At 44.0% G+C, this 22,492-nt stretch overlaps 1 protein-coding gene across 1 annotated transcript in view; it reads right to left on the reverse strand.

Moving 5' to 3' along the window:
- Window positions 1-22,492, reverse strand: part of St6galnac3 (ST6 N-acetylgalactosaminide alpha-2,6-sialyltransferase 3) — a 499,975-nt gene that overhangs the window by 105,023 nt on the left and 372,460 nt on the right. The window lies entirely within an intron of this gene.

The raw sequence follows: 22,492 nt of genomic DNA on the forward strand, positions 1-22,492 counted from the left end.
TAAATAAGGTGGTAGAGTAATTGAGAGTGATTCCTGACACCAAATTGTGTCTACACACAGACACACACATACACACACACACACATACATACACATCCACACACATACATACACGCACACACACATATACACACACACATACATACATACACATACACACGCATACACACACATACATACACACACACATACATACACATACACACACATACATACACACACACACAGACACACACACACACACATACATACACACACATACATACACATACACACATATACACACACACGCATACATATATACACATGAGTGCAAATATGCACGCCCACATGGACATAAAAAGATGGGAAAAAGGAAGTAGAAACCAAGGATTCTGAAACTTCCAGGTTTTCCTATCTGCAAAATGGTGCTGATTTCTGATTCATAGTTAAGGTTTGTGTGCGCTGAGATTAAAGCAACAGGAAGTGAAGTTCACACTGCAAATGCTAAGAATATTATTGCTAGTCACAGCTGCGAGTGTAATAACGTGACTGTTATTGTCATCATTATTACTATTCAGCACTATTATGAATGCCATTGCTCACACGGAAGCTGACTGATCTGGCCTGCCATGGACGGTGGTGAGAATTCAGAAACCTATCAGTTCAGTAGACAAGAAAGCCACCATAGTGCCTGTCCCCAGGGTGGACAGGAAGAAGGGGTGTCCCCGCGTCTCCTGGTGGTGCTTTACAAAGTGACTAGGTTCCACCGTGCAACGTGATCGTGTCCCTCAGAGATGTAACTGACCGTAGGACAGGAGGGATCTGGTATCCTACAGAGGGGCTGTGGAACTCAGACATTTCGTCAATTCAGAAACTACAGGTATATCTTAACCTTGAGTCTGACTGGGTTTAGACAAGAATTTCTGTTTTTAAAGGAGGTCAACCCTGCCTAGGATGTTTACAGAAACCCCAGGATCTGTAGCACAATAAGGCCATGAGAGAAAGGACCCCATGCTATTCACTTAAAGAGTTGATGCTGTGTTCTTTCCTCAATGGTGGCTCCTTCATAGCTGGTCAGCAGGTCCACTGTAGACTGGGCTTTGAATGTTACAAGTTCCATAGTGTGTAAGCCCATGAAAATGTATCTCCATGTATGGCTTAAAAGACTACTGATATGTACTCACATGTATACTGACTATGTATAAAGCACTGCTACATGTATGTCCAGCAGCAAAACACCCCTCCATGCTTCTGATGTCCTGTATCCTCCTGCTTTATCTCTCACTCATGCACATATTTTAAATGACATCTTGATCTGTCCCCAAACATAAGAATCATCTTTGATAAGTTTTTCCTTGCTCCCCTCATCCATGGGTGGGTGAAGAAATCTGAATTGCAAAATAGGCTTCAAATTCAACTAGTTCACAGCACCAGGCAAAACCTTGTCATATCTAGGCCATCCGTGTCCCATCCCAACGTTCCCACCCCTTCCACTCTTGCTTCCTGTCAAGCCATTCCCCAATAGCATCCAGAGAAACCTTTCAAAACACCAACCCTGCTTAGAATTGTTTAATGACATTCAATTATTCTTATAATGAAGTTCAAAGTCCTTATGGTGACCTGAAAAGCGCTGCACAGTCTCAAGTTCATTAAATGCAAACACAGACTGTAAAGGGGATGATTTCCCTAACACCCTGTGGCCCTCTAAAAAACATGTCAAGTGCTTACTGAGAGCCAAGTCTGTCTCCATCAGAGCACCCACTACTATTGGTACACTTATACACACACACACATATGCACACACACCCACACCACATGCATGCACACATACACTCATACACATATGCACATACATACACATGCACACATACTCATACACACATACACATATATACACCTATGTGCATGCACACACATGCACACACAAGTACATGTGCATGCACATACATACACATGCACATACATACATACATACACACATGCACACATAGTCATACACACAGATACACACATGCATACATGCACACACATACACACACAAGTACACATGCATGCATAAACACAGGCACATACATACACACATATGTTGATACATAGATTACCAGTTGACATGTAATTGACTGTTTCTATCTCCCCTTCTAGAATCTACATTCTTAAGAGCATGGGTTCTGAATAGCTTTGTTTCATCACATTCTCCAAGCATACAGATAGATAAATAAATAAATACGGTTAGTGCATGATCAGAGCTGCCAACATTCACATAGCACTGATTAGAAGGAACTTTTATTTCCTGGCCCCTGAGACTGAAAGGCCTGGGAATAACTGCTTTAGTTTTGAAAGGCATGCATTCTATGTACCCTAGGTGCGATCAGAAGGGCTATGTAGATGGTCTTTCAGGGATACCCAGTGCTGAGCTGCTTTTCTGCTCTCTGGGATGGATTTGTTTCTTTGGCCTAACTTTAGCTCTTAATGCTTATGAGCCTCAGACTCTAGTCATGGCTCTGGAACTCATAACTGAATGCCAGACAAGTGGAAGTGTGGAGGTACACAGTGTCTACCTCAAACGCACGTTTTGCATTCTGGGAGGATGTAGCAGCATGTTGGTTGCTGACTTGATTCTAAGTTATAAAGAGAAAAATTACTAGAAGCAAACTTAAGTCCACATTCTCCTTGGCTCTATGGCGTCCGAGTTCATCACAGTGGGCTATCAGTTAGAAAAACAAAGGGCTAGGCCAGCCCATCAGAGGCATATCCCCAGCAGCACCGTGCATCATGGCATTTGGGTTATTACATCAAATTACTTATTGAGGTCCAGATGTTCCTGGTCCTGACCTTCCCTGAGTAAGTGACTGTCCAAAGCAGGCACTCCTGTCTAAATAATGCAGCCAGCACTTAACTGGAGGCGTCTGCAGCTGTCAAATGTTCTCCAGTGATCTGAAATTGCTTTTCATCTCTGTCACAATCACACACAAATGGGGCATTTCCTCTCTGTGTTGTGATTAAAAACTCAAAAGAACTTGTGAAATCATTACCAACTTTTCTAGGGATGAGTTGTTCCGTAGAGCGGCAAGATGATTGCCACATTATCTGCGTTTGGAGAATGGCAGCATTCCAGACATGCCCACGGAAAGGAAGACTGGGGCATCACAATGGAAGCAGCGGAAAGGAGGGTAGGGGTAAGGCCCAGATGGCGGCATTTCCCGTTAGACATGCGTGCCTCTCAGGGCAACTGCAGTTTTCTAATTGGCATTCCATTAATATTGAGGACCACCGTCCCTAATGAGTGAGCAAAGAGGAGGTAGCTTATCGCCACGTCTCTCATGTATAACCTGCCCATCTACTAAGTGGATATTATTAGGAAAGAATTAATTGCATTCCTGTGGGTACCACTGAGTGTGAGCACACTTGGTTCTTAGAAATACGATTAGTTGAAGCAGCTGATTATTTCAATTGACTACCGAGAGTAGATACCATTAGGGGGAAAATGGTGTGCATTTTGTGTGTTTGTGTGTGTGCGTCCGTCCCAGACAAGGGAGATGTGTTTTATATTTGTACAGTTCGTGTTAGTTGAGACAATAGCCCCAGCCTCTGCCTGCCACAGGCAATTCCCTAAATTAGGACGTAAATAGTGGAAGTAATAATTTCATCGCAGGGCCTGTGTATTGAGCACTTGCTGCATATTAGCAAAGAAGCTCAGCTCTTCAAACTCACTGCCACACTGGAACCTGATACCAGCCTTCTGGGATCGCTCACAGCTTGGATGTGACAATGTAGGAAGACATCGGCTTGCCTCCGACAGCATAATGCTGCATATTCTAGATTGACACTCGACAGGGAACAGAGCCCAGCCATCCTACGAGCCTGTCCTACCAGCCTGGGTATGATGTTTTTTTCAATCTGACACAAACTAAAGACACCCAGGAAGCGGGAACCTCGACTGAGGGCTCGCTTTCATTAGACTGGCATGACGGTGGAACATTTTCTTTCTTGTTAGTTAATGGAGGAGTGCCCAGCCCACTGTGGGCACTGACACCCCAGGCAGTGGCTCTGAGTTGTATTAAAAAACGTAGCTAAGCCAGCCATGGAAAGCAAGCCAGTAAACAGCTTTCTTCTATGGCTGGTGCTTCAAGCTCCTGCCTTGAACTCTTGCCCTGGGATGTGGAAATGTAAGGCAAATAAATCCTTTTCTCCTCCAAGTTGGTTTGCTTAGTGCTTTATCACAGCAACAGAAGGCAAGTTAGAACACTGAGTGTGTTGAAGACACCAGGATGAAGCTGTCCATATGTAAGCACAAGGCCAGGACCTTCTCTAGGGATTGTTCCTTCTGTCAGTTTGGAGACTTGGGCACAGTGGGAAACAGTTTATCTGCTAGAGGAAAATGGCCTATGTCATTACTTTTGGTTTTGTAGCCATTAAGCCTGACGTTACAAAGTAGTGTTTTAAAATTTTTTTCTCTACATTTCTGGTAGGATAAAACACATGGTTAGTACCTCTATTCCTTAGTGAAAAACTTGAGATTTGCCAAGGCAGTGTGTCCTGAACTGTGTGCCCTGGCACAGAAACACTACAGTGCTTCCCATCCTGGACGGCAGTAGAGATTCAGAGCTGTTTACGTGCCTGTGGAGGTATTAAGTGGCCTGATAATTCATTCTGCCATATGACTTTCGAAAAATATGGTTCATTTTTTACAAACGTGAAGAGTCGCATGTGTCTAGAGCTGAGGACATCTGTTTATGGGGTGGAGGAAGACAGAGGCAGCAGAGGGCTGTGTGTGGTAAGGGAAGGTTTGAAAGCCACAGAAGCCATGGAAAGGGTACACATCCCTGATAAAGGCTGAGCAGTTAACTAGACCACAGACATTCACAGTCAAATGTGGAGTAACTTACAGCAGGCTTGGATGAAGACAACAGACAGACGCTTTAAGGAGAAGGCTGCTGCAGCAGGATATCCACAGCTTTGGCATGCAGGTGAGAGAGAGGAGCAGATGCTTGGGGTGGGACTCTGAGAATCAATGTGGCAGTGTGAGGAAATAAAGGGGAACTCAGGAGAGGAGGAGAGAGGCACCTCCCGGTGGGCCCGTGTAATCTTGCAGCCAGTGCTGGAGGAATGGGTCAGTACTGACTGGCCTCTGACTTGAAGTCACAGGGTAGGACAGACCTGTTGTCCCTCGATGTGTATTGATTACTCCTTCTAGTCACCCTCTTAGCTCCGTAGGTATAAACATTTTTAAGTCCCTTCTGCATAGTGCCATCCCTTCTGGATTCCATCCTTCTATCCCTGTGGTTCCTCTGGGAACATGACGCATCATTCTTCTCTCTTTCATCTACATTTCTACTGTTGGCTCCTTCCCCAGGTTCCAGCCTTTCTTAAGATTCTCTACTCTTTGAATAGCCCACTGTAGACCCTGAACTTCCTTAAACCGCTGCCCTATCTGCTGGGAAGGACTCTGTTCATGTTCTCCACAATCACTTTTTCACAGAACATAGATACCACTGCAGACTCCGATCTATAAAAGCGGGAAACCATGGATCTTTAACCTTGAACAATCTCTCTAGGTCCTGGTTCTGTACTCCACTATTTTCATTTCAGTTTTGATCATGACACCTTTCTGAGCCTCTGTTACTCTGACTTGTGTGAAGTGATGCTGTCTCTGATCGCTTCCTCCCAGAATGCAACTGTGGCTCTCGTTTCGGTGTACTTTCTTAGAGCCGAGTTCCTGGGTCCATCTTCTGTTTCTCCACTCAGTGTTTTAACTGTCACTTCCAAGTGTCTACTTTACAGATCAGAATTTCCTACTCAGCCCAGTTGTTTACAGTTTGTAGTATTACTTCGGTTTATTGTTGGCTACTTCTACTCAAGGGTCATACAGGAACTTTAAAGTAAACCCAGTGAGAACAATCATGCTCTTTGTCTGCATGCCTGTGTCTCTTATGCATATCCTACAATGCACATTGTTCAATTAGTCAGTTATAAACTGTAGGGACACCCCTCCCTGTACCACCATTCACCACTTTGGCCTTTCTTAAAGTCATTCATCTCTAGTCCACTCATCCATTCCTGCCTAAGGTGAGGCTCTGCCTGGACTGCAGAAATACCTGACTACTTAATCTCCCACCTACAGTCCCTGCTTCAGGGAGTTCCAACATTGTCATACTCCTCCACACCTCCAAATCTGACCTCTCAGCTTCTTGCTTGCTGTTCTGAGTCCCAATAATCCTCACACTGCAACTCAGAATACACCACAGTATTCACGCCACCCTCCTCTAACACTCCTTTCTCTCCTCCCTGAGCTTTTCTCGATACCTTGAAGCCTTGGTCAGGCACCTAGGTTGTGCTTCCAGGCACCTGGGCATACGTCCTCTCCTCACTGCAGTCATGGCTACATTGAAGACCCCAGCTTATTCATCTGTCTCTCTAGCACAAGTATGAACTCCTAGGGGCAAACATCCTTCTTGCTTTTTTCTGAATCTCCGAGGGTATAGACCACTTCCTGGCATGATCTTTTGATTTTTATTTAATGAAATAAATATGTGCATAGGACTTGTAATTCTCAAGCTGCTTTTTAAAGGGTATAATTTCCTGTAATGTACATTTCTAGCCTCAGTGGACTTGCGAGCTCTCAAGCTTGTATTTTTATATAGTTTTTCGGGGTTAGCTTTTAAGCGGCAGATGAATTCACGAATTGGATTTTGCGTGTAAACATTAAACTGAACAGAGTTTTGATTAAGACTTCTTTTGCCAAGTGGAACAATAGTTATCAAATGCTATTTTTGTTCATGCAGCAAATGTAGTTGCTATAAAACTTGCAGGCCTTACCAATCCACGTAATCTTTTTCAAGATAAACAGTGCTACCTTTTGGCGTAGAAAAAAAAAAGCCATATAGTAAAAAGAAAGCCTGTGGCTTAAGTGCTGTTCAGGATTCTTAACCACAATTGGTCCCCATTCACGGACTGACTTCCCTTAGGATAAGAGAAACCAAATTAGATTCCTTCCTACTCCCTCACCCAAGGGGGAACAGTATCTACATATGATATCCACAGATTCACAGTTCTGTTTCCATGTCTACATGGCTGCTCTGTAGAAAATCAGCCAAGTTTGGTAGATACGAGAATTTGGGATTCTGGTCTCAGCACACTTCTCGGCAGCTATATGATCTTGAGAGACAATATTGATTGTTTCCTTTGCTTCACCTTGCAAAAGGTGGTAAAAATTAGTTGTTGTCAATTTCCAGAGAGAAAATAGTCTGGCCATGAAAGAAATCACAGTGTGGCCTGGAGATGACTGCCTCGTAAAACAACAACAACAACAACAACAACAACAACAACCTCATTTTAACAATGATGCTGGGGTCCTGGAACCCCACTCTACACACAGCCGTGGCGATCCGTCTTCTGAATGCCGGACAGCAGGTCATCTCAAGGCTCACAGAACTCCTTTCATTTATAAAAACAACAGCAGACATGTATGTATCATTTGCCTAAGGGCTTGCCAGGTGGTAATTTGTTTTGCTCTCTCAGCCTTGCTAAGAGCCTAAGACCAGAGCCACAGGACACGCTGTCACCTTCACACGACGCTGCCTTGCACATGTGCTCATCCCTGAGGACAGTGATTCTGTCCATAATTTCATACTGGAGATGGCCTTGCTTTGTTTGGAAAGATTGCTGATAAAGTCACAGTCTTAGGATGTTAGGGAGAATGAGAATCTGATGGGGCATTTGGTGTCCCTGGGATTGAGAGGACTTACACAGTGTCATATGCCTCACTGGTAGCAGATCAGAAACCAGAGTATAGGCGTTCTGATCTCAAATATCCCCAGACCCTTTCCTTACGTGAAGAGAAACACCAATCACATCAATTCTATCTCATGACTACCTGCAACACGCCAGGCACTGTCTCAGACAAAGAGGTATAGCTATGAATATGAACGCTTACTCTTGTACAGTTATGCGATTCAAGTCACAAAATAATTAGAGATTCATCGATCACCAATTACATAGCTTCAAAAGTCTGTGGAGGTGATGGCTGAAGTTAAGGGGAGGAAGAGCATTAGGAACGGTCCTTGATCTGAGAGATCATAAAATACAGAGGAAAGCCACAGGTTCAGAGGAAAGTCTAAAACGGCACGCACTCGCTATCACAAGCCCAGATGTGAGGTTAATGAATACCAGGGGAAGGTAAGAGATTGGGGAATTATTTTAGTTTGAATGCCCCCTCTAAAAATCACAGTGACATTTAATTGCCACTGTAGCAGTACCAGGAGGCACAACCTTAAATGATGATGAGGGCTCTGTCCTCAAAAGTGAGTATTTCTACTGAGCAGACTGGCTTCATTAGTAAGTAAATTCCATGTGGGTCTTTAGGCCTGCCTCAGACACACACACACACACACACACACACACACACACACACACACACACCCTGCTGTGATGTTCTGAGCCTGTACAGAGGCCATCGTCAAAGTCTGCCACCATTCTCTTGGACTTTTTCAACAGACATACCTCTTCTTCTAAGTTGCCTAGCGTGTGGCCCGGCTTTGGAAGCACACAATGGATGGACTGATACTGAGAGAATCTGAGGATAAGAGACCCGAGTGTGTATGCTGGGGAGACAGCAGGGGTACAAAGCACCTTCCATGGGAGGTGCCGAGAAACGGGCGTTCAGCATTCTTTACTTAACTAAAACACGGGCAGACAGCACAAAATCTGGGCAAGGATGAACGCAGTGAGACACACACAAAACACAAGAGAGTAGTCCCAAGTTCAGCCCTCAGCATTACAACAAAGGCAAATACAGAACAGAATGTTCGACTGTGTGGGGAGGGCGAGTGGATAGCAATAAACACAGTAAATGCCTTAACTGTCCCACACACAGATCAGAGCCCTAAGTCCAACAATGAAAACACTACGGCCTGGTTTTGTCAACTTTCTTCCATTAAATCCAAGTTGGGGGGGAGGATCTACAGAAGTCCTAGGATGAACACAGCAGCTTTTCTGAGGCATGGTCAGGCCACATTTTGGTTGACAGAAGACTGGGAAAGAGTGTGGATGAGGACAAGGTGACAAGGTGACAGAGCTGAGGGACGAGCTGGGAGAAGATTCATCTAGAGAGATGCCACCAAGGCCTGGTGTGACGGGAGCCATTTTGGGGAGCACTCAGGTGCCAGTTGTGAGTCAACATCCTCTGCACCTGTGCTGTTGTGCCCGATCCCCCATCTCCATGCATTTCCCTGAGAAGACTGCTCAAGGAGAAATCCAAACTTAGGTGGTAGGCTGCCAAGTGTGTCTCCTTGTTCCTGTTTTGATCCTTGTTCCTGTTTTTATTCCTGTTCCTGTTTGTGTTCCTGTTTTGTGGGGAGTATAAAAGGGAGCTATGCAGTTGAAAATATAGCATTTGGTTCTTTACCAGATGACTCCTTGTCTTTCTTTCTCTCACCCTCAGCTCTCCGCCGATCCAAGGAACTCAGTCAGCTATGCTGGTGTAGCTGACAGCCAGGCAGGGATCTGGGGTTGAAGCAGTAAACTCCTTAAGTGCTGGTTCTGAATGGGTGTCCGTGCCAAGGAATGAGAGAATGAGATGTGTCTGACAGCATTCTCAGGAAGGAGGGAGGACCCAGGAGTCACTCCGGTGTGTATGGGTGTGTGTGTGTGCATGTGTGCATGTATGTGTGTGTGTGTGTGCATGTATGTGTGTGTGGTGTCCATGCACAGAGAAGGTGAAGCTGCCTTCCGTCGTAGTATGGTATAGTAGGAAAACACGATGCCAGTGCCATGTTTTACAAGTCTGAATCTCAGAACTAGGATCTACAGAAACGACCTCCATTTCAAGTAACCCAGTCTCGGGTATTCCGTGATGGTAACAGGAAGCAGATTAATGCAGCCTTGCTCCCTGAGGAGGTTACAACATTGCCATGGGCGGGGAGTCGGGGAGGGGGGAGCAGACTTAGTCCATTGGTTCTCTGTGCAGGGCATTTGAAAGTTTGCTTCCACATACCAGTATCTTCCGAAAGCAGTTAACTGGGTCACTTGCTCAGCTTTCCTTAGTGGTAGATTAATTAGCCAGCTGTAACTCCCGGATCTCTATTTTTAAATAATGACTTGCATAAATCTCCAAAGACAAGAACTCGCCACTGGTACACAGCACAATCCAACAGCTGCAAGTTATTATGCCCAGTGGAAATTAAATATCTTTTAGGGAAATCATGTAAGATCTCATGATAAATATGAAATTAACCCCTGCCACCACTGTGACCACATCCTAATGAACAAAGTCCCTGGGGGTCCTGAAGTGGTAGCAGAATCCACAGAAAGGTATTCCCCTATGAGCATGTGAGTAACAGAGTCTTTGTCCTTGCTTGGGAGAGAAGCTGGAAACTCAACACTGATGAGCATGCCCAGAAGGGTTCTCCTTCCATTCCGTAAACCCAAGGTCAGAGACACACTTTAGGGACATAGACAAACCAACCACTGAATCACTGAGTGCTTTTGTCTCGGCCCTTCAAATTCATTCTGATGCCCTCTTTTTATTTACAAGTCTTATTTTCAGTTAATTGGGTTTTTAACTTTTCCTTCTCCCTCCCCCACTTTACACTTGGTTTGCGTTTCCATACTTTCTAGGGGAGATGGAGGAATGGTTGGAGTCCAACTGTTTACACAGTAAAGAGAATGAATTCTAGGACTGGGACAAGTACCTTGGACAACACTTTGTTGGGATGGGCCCTTGGATCTGAAGCATCGTTCAAAGTTTGGAACCATTGGTGGATGACTGCTTTAGTATAACAGTGGTCCAAACTTATGGCCTCTAGTTGAAAGTCATGGTCTGTTTGGTTGATTACTTTAAATGCCAGACAGTGTGGGAGGGAGACCTCCCCTGCCTGGAGAAAACAGAACGCTGGATGCTTGCTGTCTGTGAAGGCTTCTGAAAAACATCCCTGATTTCCTGCTTAAGCACTAAAACACCAGAACCCACAAGAAGAAAGGGGTGGCACTTGAACACCAGCAGTAAAGTCTGAGATCAGATATCCTATTGGCATAGGACTGGGCATGTAGCTTGGTTTGTAGAATGATTTACCTAGCTTGCAGAAGCCCTGTGGCCCACTCCCAGCACCACACAGGTTAGCCATAGCAGCCCATACCTATAATCCCAGCACTTGGGTAGTTAAGCCAGGAGGAAGGATTAGAAGTTCAGGATCATCTTCAGCTACACAGTGAGTTTGAGGCCTGAGATTAATGAGACCTATAACAAAACAAAGCAGAGAAAGACGTGTGTGTGTGTGTGTGTGTGTGTGTGTGTGTGTGTGAAGAGATAATGTCTGTAATGGCACGAAAGGCATGGTGGCAGCATGTGACACATAGACACATACTACATACCGTATCAACAGCCAAGAAGGAACAAGAAGATATAGTACTGAGCTACAAACTCTCAAGGCCCACCCTAGTGACCCAGTGACCCACTTCTTCTAGCAAGGCTCTATCTCTCAAAGGCACTATGACTTCCAAAACAGCTCCAGTATTTGGAGACCATGGGCTCAAACACATGAGTCTACAGCAGACATTTTATCTTCAAATCACAGCGGATGTGAAGCAGACTAAAGCTATGTCAAAGGAATCAGAGGTGATGCCAACATAGTCCCTCTGTCTAAAGAGGCCTGTCTTCACTCCAGCTTGTCACTGAGGAGCGGGGATTGGCTACTGGCTTACTAGTTCTCCATCTTCATAATGATAGCCCTTAACTGCACATGCCCCAGCATGGCTCTGCTGTTTCCAGGGAGAGCTGACTGCTCCAAGGCTGCTAGGCAGCTCAGCAGCTCAGTCCAGGACTGTCTGCAGTCAGGACCCTCACCTTGATCTTTGACCTCTATGCTAGGAAGTTAACATGGTCCCTACTTCCAGCTAATAGTGCCCTCTCATTGCTGAACTGAGTCCACCTTATCAATTTTGTGAACTTCAGTCTTGGGCATAAAGGTCATTATTGCGTTCTGCACCTGGAATCACATTGTAATGAGGCAGATCACATTCTCCTACAGTCAATGAGGGGGAAAAAGGCACACAAAATGGAAATTACTCCTCAAATGACCTTGCTAGAATTCTGCATCTGGCTGGCACAGGCTATTTTTGGAGGGCCAGAAGCTCATGTTGCAGCTTTGCGGTAGAAGCGCCCAGCCCAATCCCATGACGACAAACATGCAACCGCAGAGCATATGTCCCCAGCCATCAGCAGTGTACAGAGGTGACAGATCCCCAGGGCAGCCCCTATGATGTTTACTGAATCGCTGCCTCCTTGCTCTGGGCAGCTTCTAAACTTGACAGAACAATAAAATGTCACCCGAATTTGCATTCAAAAGTTATTCCATGTCTACACATGCTAATAAAAAGGAAAGCCTGCCACCTGAGGAAGGGGCAAGCTGCTTAATCAATTTTCCGAGAGGCTTGAGTGTAAGACATGTTCTGCATACATTGCACACCCCAAAGACACAGGGCGGCTCCGTAGCACTGTTCCCCTTCAGAGCAGATGCCCACTCTTTAGGGCTGCTGGCTCCAGCAGAACACTCGCCTTCCAACAACTGCCTTATATTTGTTCTCATTACCTGGAGAAATATTCAATGAACCAGTAAATGAATTAGCGACATAAATAGCCAGAATAGTACCCTGTGACTCTTCTTCCCCTTGATTAATATCTATCCCCCTCTTCCAGCTCTGAAGCCATGTTCTTTTAAGTAGAATGTAGATTTGGGCGTCATTAGATAGGATATGCATTTCCAGCTCTGCACAGCACTGCCACGGTTACCACGAGCAGGCGCTTAACTCCTGCAGCCCTCAATTCCCTTGTCCAGAAAATGGGTAAATCATAGTGTTGGTCTTAATAAGGATTCAAGCAGCACCAGTAAGAGACCTAGTGCAAATTCTTTTTTAAGAGAAACAAAAGGAATGTGTTTACTGGCACTCCTACCTGAGAGGGAAGCTGGGCTGTGTGAGTCGATCAGAGCATGGGTCCAGGGCCTCAAATGCCTAGAACAAACTACGGGCCTCAGAGCCCGTATCTCTCTTCATCTTTTGCCTCAGCTCGTCTCTACCAGGCACCATTACTTCAGGCTATAACTATTCTTTCTTCACTCCTCAATGCTCATCTCCGCCAGCTCCAGTCTCTCATTCTTCCAGGGCCAGGAAGCCGGAAGGCGGGGTGTTATAGCCTTTGCTTTCCAGTATCATCAGTGTTTCAGGAGACTGCATGGTCTGCTAATTTACATATTTCTCTTCAGATTCTATACACTATGATTGGCCAGGCATGAGGAGGCTATGCTCATCCCTGTACATGTGGCCCGAAAGAGATGCTAAAAGAAGAGACATGGTCCTGGGAGACGAAGTGCCTAAAGTTTTCTACCCATCAAGTCTCACTGACATGATGGTCTGAGCATGAGCTGAACAAGGATCACAGCAGTTGATGCTAAAGTGGACAGGGAGAAGCCCAAGGGTCCTCAACACTACACAAAGAACTACAGACAGCTAAAGAATTCTGAGAGTGGGAGGAAGTATCCTCTCCAAGGAAGAGCACACTGATTGGTTATCCGATACTCAGTGGTCAACCCTGAAAACATACAGGAGTAACATTAAACAAACTGTGTAGGATGCGTGTGTGCGTGTGTGTGCGTGTGTGTGCGTGTGTGTGTGTGACAACAATGGAAATAGAAGCCATGGATTTGAAGGAACATCATACAAACTGAGTAGGATGTGTGTGTGTGTGTGTGTGTGTGTGTGTGTGTGACAACAATGGAAATAGAAGCCATGGATTTGAAGGAACAGTATACAAACTGAGTAGGATGCATGCGTGCATGTGTGCGTGCATGCGTGTGTGTGTGTGTGTGTGTGTGTGTGTGTGTGTGTAACAACAATTAATGAAAATAGAAGCCATGGATTTGAAGGAGACCAAAGATGCATATATAGGAGGGTCTGGAGGGAGAGAAGGAAGAGGGCAAATTATGTTGTTATATCATAATCTCAAAAATAATTAAACAGTCCAAAAGCAGGCTAAAAGGCCAAATGATGCAGAGATGAAAGCTATCCCACTGACCTGACCAAGCTGGGAAGGTTACAGCACAGGCAGTGCATATGAGTCTCTTGAGGGGTGAATGGCCTAGTATTTTATGGCTGCAATCATGATCATTCACATGTATATGGTAACCCTTGTATGCAAGGAGCAGCTGTTCTCAGCATCCCAGACCGTGGAACATGTGTTCCCCCTGTCTCCAATTTCCAGATAAGTAAACAGTCCCTGTCCGGTGTCACATCACCGGTGCTCAGTCTAGACTTCACACTCTGAGCCCCCAGGCTTTGTTACCTCCAATCATCCAACACCAGAAGAGTGGGAAACTCGCATTTTGACTGTGAATCTTTCCTTAGACACACCAAAAACTCCACAAGGTTAGTGATTGTGTCTGTCTTACTCACACTTCTATAAAGAGGCTGCATGACCAGTCTGGGAAGAGCAGAGATAATTAGGATCAGGCTAGACTTAAGTGTCTGAACATCATTCAAATAACTGTGCCGCTGCAGATAAATATGCACATCCATTTTCTGAAATACGGGAAAGATGCATAATGTTCAGGTGCCTAATAACTCGGCTGCTAGTTAATCACTCCCGTCACTCAGATAGCACTTCACCTTCTGAAACATTTCAGAATATGTTACCTCATTAATCCCTACCATGTCCGTGTGAGCCAGGCCCTGCCTCTGATCTCCATACCTTCTGGATCTAAATACTTGATGGAGAAGAGAAAGGAACAAAGACCTGCATAACCAAGCAACGGGGTACCAACAACACCAAAGAACAACAGTGAGTCAGAGGCTATGAGGATGGGAGAAACAGCCCCTGATCTTGTGGAAGCTTGCCCTTGGTGCAACCTTCAATAATAAGAGCCGTATGGTATAAATTATTCACTTCTGATTGGTTAAACTACAGTAAAGCAGCAATCAGGCAGCATCTTCAACATCAAATGCCTGGTCTCTAATCACTTGACCCTCCCAATGGTCATGTCCACTGATTAAGAAATGTGTTGTGTTATACATTTTGATGATATTTGTATACTTACATCCCAACTTCTGTTTTCTATTCCAGGCTAGAATTATAGTATGTTATTAATATCTAGTATGATGGTTCTACCCACATCTAGTTACATATTTCTTTATGTTTCTTTGTCATTTGAAAACATGCCTACTCATCCAGTGACATAAAAATTGTACTCCCATGCAGGGCACATGTCTGGCTAGTAAATAATCATCTTTTCTCACACTAGCTCACGTTGCTTGCTCAGACTCTAGAGGATAAAGAGGAAGCAGTGCAGGACAATAATTTTGAGGTCAAGTTCTAGGATGAGGAAGATCTTGGTTCAAAATGATTGACATTACTCCTTACCTGGAGAGTTGCTCAGTCTCTCTTAGTGTGTTTCCATTGGGAGGAGAGGCTGTCAAACCTACCTCAGTAAATTCTGTGAGATAAAATAATAATCACAGGCTTAGGGCGATGTGAGGCATACAGCAAATGCTTAGAAAGTAAATATTATTAACTGTCTCCAGGCTTCTTTGATATTCTCACTTTCAATTCGAAGGTATGATATTGAAACTACCTTAAAATGATAAAGCCTAAGATTCCAGATGATTGCCTGCGAAAGGGGAATATACTGTGGTCTGTGTTAACACGGAATGATCATTTCCCAGCCAGAATGCAGCCCAAAATATTCTAAACCACCCAAGGTGTTGGATGCTTATCAGCAGTTGGCAGAGTGATGTGCAGTGTCAATCCTTGTCAAGGTCGGTGTTGGGTAGCTGATTTGTCTACAAAGGGTCTACATACTACATATAGGGGTTTTTTTGTTTGTTTCTTGTTTTTGGATTGTACATTCTCACTCTTCTTGGGGTGCTATTCTGCTTCCTTTGGGTGGAAATCCTAGCACCTAAAAAATCAGCTCAGCCACTCAGGAATACTGCTTGCACACATCTTAAACTCGCAAGGCTCCTGGTATTAGTCTTTGGCCATTTCAATAAGCACATGATCAAGCAGGAAGAGGAGGGGCTTGTTTTGTCCTGTTGTGGGTGTTTGTTTGTTTGTGTCTGTGTCTTTCTTTTTCCTCAACCAGCTACAAAGGTAATCTATGATGACACCGACAGGGCACTGTCTATTATGGTCTATAGTGGGGGACAGTTTAAGGATGCTAGGAACTAGGGGAGATCCTATCATGCTCACTGGTTAATTGGGCATACTTTAAAGTGTATTTTGTTTGTGTGTTTGCTAGAATTAGTCACATAAATGGAAACTATTGACATCAACAGTCAATCCCCAGTGCTGAAAGAAATGAACACTGAGTTCACAGACACAATCGCAACGGCCAGGAAAGAACATTTTTCCCAAACTATTTAATCTCAGAAATAGGCAGTAAGCTTCTCAGCCTCGTGGGCATTTCAACCTTGATGCAATACAGCAAATCTTCTCAGGGCCAGACACCACCAGATTCTTCAAGTGTCCCTTCTCTCACAATAAAGGGCCCAGGTGCAAAGCAAGCATTGGATGTGCAATCAATGTCTTCTTTGTCACCAATGAGAAACTGGGTGTGTGCTGAGGGGAGAGAGCCTGAAATGAGGAGATTCATCTTGCAGGCGCTTCAGAAGCTACTTCTAAGCTAACCACTTGTCTTGCAGAGCGTCTAGTAAATCCTCAAAAACATGAGCTGTGCAGCTGCACTGTTCCTTCCTTTCTGACAATTCTCTTGCTCTGAGAATTCATGAGAAGTGTCAAGAGAAGAAGCAGAGGTCAGAGAATTTGCTGAAACTTGCCTTCTTCTTCATCTCTTTCCGTCTTTCCTTCTTCCTGTCTTCTGCTATTATGTCTATTAATGAGAGCAACCTCATAAACAATGAAGTTTAATTAGGAACTAAAGTGTCTGTACCAATTAAATATGAAGGAAGTATTCAGAAACACAGCGGGAAGGATAATATTTCAAAGTATTTAAATTGCAAATGATAGTATTGATGGAACTTTCAAAGGAGATGCTGTGTTTGGGAATCAAAAGAAAGAGCTATAAAGTGAAGTATTGACTCCATGGCATTTATAGACAAATAAATATTTAGGATGGATCAATTTGCAGCCACGAACAGATGCTCCGGGAAATATAAAAGCTAATGAGAGTTGTCCTTAATTTCTACCTCACTGAGTCCAAGAGGGAAAAAAAAAGCCAACTTAGAGGATCTCACAGTAATGACATGACTCATTAGTGTTCAGGCCACTTCAAATTAAAGGATTCATCTTCAGTTACTGAGAGAAGAAAATCACTCATAAGCCTCACGCATGCATATCTGTGGAGAACCACGGCTCTCTTTTTGACATGAAACTATCTGAAGGCCTAACCACAGAAGTTTAATGAAGTTTTGGACCAGAATGTAAAGAATGTTCACTCCACTTTGGTTACACGCTCACTGATTCATGAACAGGGCTGGAGATAGAGCTACCTGATTCCCTGATTCACCACTGATCCCCTGATTCCCACTAGGAACCATGTAGTGAGCATTAGTGCTGGGAAGAAAAGCTACCACTGGAGAGAGGTGCAGAGTGGGAGAAGATATGTCTTTGTTCCACATGGAGAGCAGAAACTCAGGGACACTGTATTCATAAGACAATGGACAGGAAAGAACAGTCAGGCTCCTTGGTTGCTCTGAACAGCATTTTGTGACTCTGCAGGCTCTGCCAAACGCCTTCAAGACCTAACACAGAGGAGATCAAATGAAGCCTTGGATGGCAACAGTTTAGTGTTTGGTGGAACTATGCTGAGCGAATTATCTCTGTCCTTGCAACAAGTTAGATAAACAGTTGTCAAATGAAAAATGACAAAGACTTAAAGAACAAAAGAAAGTTCTAGAATGTGGGAGTTAAAGGGGGATGGGAAGTTTTTAGATAATGGTAGTCCTATTAGTCAGTATTCTTATTTAAGAACAGAGTATTACTTTGCTTAGCTCAGGTTGGCCTAAAATTTACTATGTAGCTCAGGCTTACCTAGAAATTCCACTAATCCTCCTGCTTCAACCTCCCAAGAGCTGGGACTGCACACATGAGCCTCCACATCTGAAGGCACTGATGTTCTTGTAACAGCTATGAAATAGATACCAGGCTGAGAATCCCTCTCATAGTTGGAATGCTGCCAAAGCAACAGCCACTTGCTCTGTGGTTTCTGGGATAACATAGAGTGAGGATTGGTTTCTGAGTTAGGAAGAAAGGTACAGAGGCTGACCACTTTGGAATTGCTCTCTCATAGCTAGGAACAATAGCAATTTAATTCCTCATGCAATTAGCCTTCTTCTGGCTCTCTGTTTGAAATGCATAACAGAAACACAGGTTGTCCCTTAAAGTTCTTTGATTTGCCAGGATACTCCTAGGATCTTGTTTATTTTGTAAATTAAAACCCAAACCAATGCTTGCAGATTTCTTCACATCAAGCTGCTGTCTTCTGCATTTCTTAAGTTTGCCTTCCTCCTATTTTCATGAATTAGTATTTTAAGAGCATCAAGTTACAGTAGATTGTAACTTAAATGGCTATTAATTTTCTTTTTAGATTCTTGTTCATGACGAAAACTGCACTGGTATTTCATAAAGAGGGTAGATTATGATAAAATGGGAGTGTTTTTGAAAGAAAAGTCCTTTGTGTGTCTGTTAAGTTTGTCTTCGATTTCTCTTTATGTGATGAAATTTTCTTTTTAAGAGGAAATGTGAGTGTCTGTGGTGGGAGGGAAACCAAGCAGGGTACACACCCACAAATATCCCCTGACAAACTACAACATCTGCAGGGACTCTATGATTAAAGTCCTTCATCTTTAAAAAGATATCTCTTTAAGAAATCCCCGAAGTTGGAGAAAATAATTATTTTTATTATTGTTTAAGTTTTTTTAGAGGCATAGACTATCCCAGGTTATGTAATAAAATAAAATATCTGTATCTCTCCGAGGTTAAGAATAATATGTTACATTGTTGAAAGCAATACTGTTTACCCCACTGAAGGTGGCAGTGGAGTCAGGAATGGCAGCAGACGCCTGCAGTGCCCGCACCTGAAAGATTAGACAGGCTGAGTCACAGGCTGTGCTTCCCAACACATCTGTGAGTCTGAGTATAGCCTGGGCTACGTAACGAGAACAAAACAAGCCAAAAGAGTAACAAGATGGAAGCACAAAGGTGGGAAGAGTTGATTGTTGACCATGACATTCACATAATTTATCTCATAACTGTATAGTAATTGAATGGTGGACACCTGATATGTGTGATTAACTAATTCAAGCGTAAACCTGAAAGACATGTCATCTTCAACTATGATGTCACAGTGGGGACAGATATAATCAAATACCATAATGTAGGGCAAGGAATCCCAGGCGCTAGCTCAGAAAGGTTTACTGAGGACACATCCACCTGTCTCTCTTCTCACATTAATAGTGAAAAGACCTAACAAAGTATTAACACAGAAGGATGGAGGGGGAAGGAAGGGAAGACAGACAGACAGACAGACAGACAGACAGACAGCAACATGGAGAACTTCTCATCTTAACAACAGGGCAGTGCACTGGCAGAAACTTGAGAAATGCTCACAGGATAAAAATGGATTGGCAGGCCTGTTTGTTCCATGAAGATCAAAGTGATTTTCAATAGACCAATTTACTTGCTGAGAATTTTAAAAAGGAAAAGTGGGGTGGGGGTGTGAACTGTTCTGAGGAATACAAGGATGAGCCGCAGAGGTAAGGGAGGGAGAGAGCTGAGCATACCGGGTGAGGGTGAGGAGAGCTCCTGAATAAACACTAATAACGCCCTTCAGCGGCATCTCCCTTCCTTGGCCTTCAGACTGATACTTGGCATGAGTGAGCTTGAAAATCAGCCATCCCTAGAATGAGCTGGAACAAGAAGAGACACCAAGAGACACTTTGGCACCTCAATGGAAGGAAGTCACAAAATCTGATCCCTGAGGAGGTCACTCGAGGAGGACACCTCAGATTCACTCCTCAACGTGTTTGTCAAGTTCTAAAGGTGCACGTGCCAGGTCTGACAGTATGAGCAAAGAACTATGGGAAGAAAAAAAAACATTTGTACCTTTCTGAGCCTAAGAAATCAAAGCTTCTCTGTGACTCTGAGTGAGGAAGGCAAGCCGTGCTGAGCTCCCAGGTACGCATGAGCATAACCAGAACTGGGCAGAGTCATCACTTCCACCTTGTCCAAACCCAGCTGTTCCTGAGTGAATAGCCCCGACCCCTATCCGCACGGGAAGGGAGGTGCGCCTTTGCTGGTAGCATGTGGGGACTTTTCAATACAGCAGCCTCTCTGCACTTACTGAAATCAGTTCAGGCGTGGGAAGAGAGAAGACTGTGTGCTTGAAACCCAAGCAGCAAGTAAAGGCAACAAACAGATTCATGTGTGACACTGACATGCAGACATCTGCTAGGAGACACCTGCTTACTACAGACGAGAGAGGAACAGGGGAGAACGAAGTAAGACCTGGAGAGTTTTATCAGACAATTAAAATCAGAGTCCGTTACTACCTAACTTATGTATCTAGTCTTATATTTGGTTGGACAGTTACTTTAAGGTTAGAAGGTTTAACAGAGGAGTTTCACACTTCAAGGACAGCCATTGGGAAAGGAAGATGTATAAAGGGTTAACGTGGATTCTATGAGAATATTCTAAAACACATGGGGACCCACAAAACATGTCCCAGTTTCTCACAGGCTGTGATTTCAGTGATATTTCATTTAGGTATCAAACTTTGATGGTCCCCTGACTCACATGTGATAGGCATGGAGTCAGAGCAAGAGATTAGTATTTTTTTAATCACATGCTGAAAACAGGTGAAACCGTACTGGTGCCAGCAAAAGTGTCTGTAAAGCAAAACATTGCTAGAAATATCACAATGACAAATATCAGAATACCAGGGAGACATGCCAGCTCTAAATGCATCCAGTAAAATAAAACTTATCAGGGCTCTGGAACTAAAAAATCATAAAATGAAAGCAAGGGGGCTGGGAAGATGGCTCAGCTGTTCAAAGCTTGGCTCACAACCAAAAGGTGAGAGTAACAACACACACACACACACACACACACACACACACACACAGAGGAAGCCATAACTAGTAAGATCAGACATAGTTTGAGGCTAGAAGTCTAGAGTATAGAGTGGGTGATGAATCTCTAAGGTTTAGTATTGCCCAAGCGTGTCATGCAATTGCATGAGTGATATCATATGTGTATACTGTGCCAATCTATAGTCGTGGGGAGGAACTGACTCAAACATATGATTCCAACATTACGCTGTAGGTTTTTTTTTTAAAAGAATTATTTATTTATTTTATTGATATGGGTACACTGTACCTGTCTTCAGACACATCAGAATAGGGTATCAGATCCCATTACAGATGGTTGTGAGCCACCATGTGGTTGCTGGGACTTGAACTCAGGACCTCTGGAAGAGAAGTCAGTGCTCTTAACCACTGAGCCGTCTCTTCAGCCCCTCAGAACTCAGAATTATGCAGTAAAAGACGGCTTTTTAAGGCTGGAATTCTTAGAAGGATTTCTGTCAATTTTTTGGCCTACAGCACCCATATGTGGGGCTGTGAACTCTCCTCAAAAGAGAGGTGCGTGCTTCTCTTCCTCTGCCTCATCTACGGAGAAAGGCTCTTGTTATCGCAAGGTTGTTTGCTGCTGATTCAATAGGGGTTTTTTTATTGGGCTGAGTGAATAAGATGCCACTACCAATGCTTTTCAATCAAGATCCTCATACACAGATATCATCAAAGGCTGATGAACTGCTGAACATCCAGGGAACTGCAGCATGGGAGAGCCAGCCTCTCAACCGAACCAGTGATCAACCTCAAGCTGACAGGAGAAATCAGAGAGGGTGTGTGTGTGTGTGTGAGAGAGAGAGAAACAGAATATATGTGTGTACATATGTGTGTACATGTGTCTATGTATCAGATGGTATGTATATGTGTGAGAAAGAGGGTCTGTGTGTACATGAGTGTGTACATGTATCTGTGTATGAGAGAGAGGGTGTGCGTGGGTCTCTGTGAGAGGGTGTGTATGTACATGTGTCTATGACAGAGAAAGAGTGCGTGTGTGTACATGTGTCTGTGTATGAGAGGGTGTATATATGTGTGAGAAAGAGGGTCTGTGTGTACATGAGTATGTACATGTATCTGTGTATGAGAGAGAGGGTGTGTGTATGTCTCTGTGAGAGGGTGTGTATGTACATGTGTCTATGAGAGAGAAAGAGTGTGTGTGTGTACATGTATCTGTGAGAGAGAGAGGCTGTGTGTATAAATGTATACATGTACATGTAAGTGTACATGTGTCTGTGCATGTGTGTATGCATGTGTGTACACATGTGTCTGTGTGAGAGAGAGGTGTTATGTGTGTGCATGTGTGTACATGTGTCTATGTGTGGGAGAGGGTATGTGTGCATGTGTGTGCATGTATGTGTACACACATGTGTGCATGTGTCTG

The sequence above is a fragment of the Grammomys surdaster genome, unplaced genomic scaffold, assembly GCF_004785775.1.
Source record: "Grammomys surdaster isolate TR1022 unplaced genomic scaffold, NIH_TR_1.0 125996, whole genome shotgun sequence".
In the NCBI taxonomy this organism is placed as follows: domain Eukaryota; kingdom Metazoa; phylum Chordata; class Mammalia; order Rodentia; family Muridae; genus Grammomys; species Grammomys surdaster.